The sequence below is a fragment of the Phyllobates terribilis genome, unplaced genomic scaffold, assembly GCF_046119375.1.
Source record: "Phyllobates terribilis strain yellow unplaced genomic scaffold, ASM4611937v1 Scaffold_12__6_contigs__length_324123572, whole genome shotgun sequence".
Lineage (NCBI taxonomy): Eukaryota > Metazoa > Chordata > Amphibia > Anura > Dendrobatidae > Phyllobates > Phyllobates terribilis.
The window spans coordinates 172,765,343-172,767,618 of NW_027362772.1; the positions used below are offsets into that span (position 1 = coordinate 172,765,343).

The 2,276-nt window shown below is 42.2% G+C and overlaps 1 non-coding gene across 1 annotated transcript; it reads right to left on the reverse strand.

The window, feature by feature from the left end:
• Positions 1-1,471: 1,471 nt before the first annotated feature.
• Positions 1,472-1,554, reverse strand: TRNAL-CAG (transfer RNA leucine (anticodon CAG)). The gene has a single exon. It is a non-coding gene; the product is annotated as a tRNA-Leu (tRNA).
• Between the last annotated feature and the right edge of the window lie 722 nt (positions 1,555-2,276).

Genomic DNA, 2,276 nt, shown 5'->3' on the forward strand with positions numbered 1-2,276 from the left:
CTGCATCTAGCCCAGGAAATACTTTGTGCCTATTAGCAGTGTCTACTAGTCAGCGGATTATCCCGGCTGTTAAGCAAGCTACACCACCTGTAGTTTAGACACTTAATTTTTTCAAAGGAAATGCTTCGGGACCATGGGATACTTAGTGAAGAGCATCAGGAGGCACCCCAAGGCATAGGGGCTGGGACTGGCAGTAGGATGCCTTGCGGTGGACAGCCGAGCTCGATCCTTATAAAAGCTTTTTAACTGCAGCAGCTTTAGTGGACGCTACTGGAGCTGGAATTACGCGGCTGCTGGCATGAGACTTGCCCTCCAATAGATCCTTGTAAATGGATTTAAAGTGTATTCATTCAAATTAGAGAGACAATTTAAATTAAAAAGCTTAGAGCTGCCTCCACCACAGGGGGGCTCGCTCGACCCACCAGCGGACAGGCACCAGTATTGGGAGAGGGGGGCTGGCCGTCAGGGTTCACCGCGGCTCTGGCACAAACCCGGCGACACGGAGGTGGCACGGGCAGGAACGGACTGGCCGTGTCGGCTTCTCACTTTTTGGATTTTAGAAGGGCATGACATGCCTATATCTGTGTCTCCCCCTTCTTTTACTCCTCCACCTCTTTTATTTTCGCATGACTATATGTACTTGTCACTTTTCCATGTGTTAGTTATGTCTTCTGAGCAGTTTGTCAGCTTTTGGACACCTTTGAAGGTGTTTTCTATGTGTTTCTATGTGTTTTTGTTTGCCTGCCATTGGTTTTAACGGTGTTCGAAGGTGTTCGACGAACAGTTCGACGAACAGTTCGGCGAACACACGGGTGTTCGACGAACCGAACCGAACTCGAACACTACGGGGGTGGCTCAACACTAGTGAAGATAGGAGATGCAAATTTAGAGAAAATATTCTACTGATTGTTAATGTTGAAAGTGAAAACATTTGTCCCAAAATGTGGTGAAACTTTGATGTCAGTATCACATGCGCATTTCAGACTTGTTAAACCATGTTCATCTGCTCTTTTAGCTTTTGTTTATTAAGTATATATATAGTCTATTGATGCCTTGAGGTAAAAAAATCTGAAATTAGACTTACTGGTAATTTGGCTTCTAGGAATCTTCCACGACAGCACCTTAGGAGGTTCACTCTCTGCAATAATAGGGACAGAGAACACATAGAGATGAAATAGTCCCTCCCATTTTCCTATCCACAGTATTTTTCCGATGCCAAAGCAACAACTAACATATGCACAAAGAAACTATTTGATGTTCCCAGAAGTCTTTTGTGAAAGCACAAATTCAGGACATTTAAGATTTGCCTCAAGGACCCCAAGGAATACTGCCAAAGTGCCAACGTTGAGAATTGGTTTTGCTAAGCCCCATCACTTTAAGTTATCGAATTGAGATTGCCACCAATAAAGCGGACCCCCAACTAATCAGTAACAGGAGTGAAGCTGTACAATTTCTTGAAAGAAAATTCTAATGTCAGAAGTGGGATTTGAACCCACGCCTCCAGGAGAGACTGCAACCTGAACGCAGCGCCTTAGACCACTCGGCCATCCTGACTTCTTCTGGCTTTTGTAATTTAACTCTTTCTAAGCTAAGCAGTAGAAAGATGAGCTTTACTTGTGATGAAAGGAAATATGCCATGATTTCATTTATTTTAATATTTATTTGTAACCTATTAGTTACAGCCAATTGTGAGCTTCATGACCAAGCACCGTTTTATAAATCTGACATGTATCAATTTATGTGGCAATAACACTGGAATGCTTAACATATCCCCGTGATTCTGATAGTGTTATTTTGTAACACATTGTACTTTATATTAATGGTAAATTTAGGTCAATATATAGTTAGTTTTTCTTGTGAAAATATCTAAAGTTGCACAATTTCATTGAAATGCGGTGATGCCGCATATGTCTTCAGAAACTACTGTTTGGTCACACAGCAGGGCTTTGAAAGTAAGAGCGCTATTTGGGTTTTGGGAATGCAGATTTTGCAAGAATATTTTGAGGGTGACATTTGCGGAGTTCCAAAAGTACCAAAACAGCAGAAACCCCTCCAAAGTGATCCCATTTTATAAATTACTCCTCACAATGAATTCATCAACGCCAGCAATTACTATTATTGTCCAACAGGTGTTTTCACTCTGCAACATCCAGAATTGCAAATGAGCCAGTTTAGTGCCCAGCTTGCGCTTATGGAGACAAGCACCCCATACATTTTAAGTGGGCTCTCCTCGCTAGAGAAATGCCAAATCTGTGGATTCTTTGTCTTACCATTAA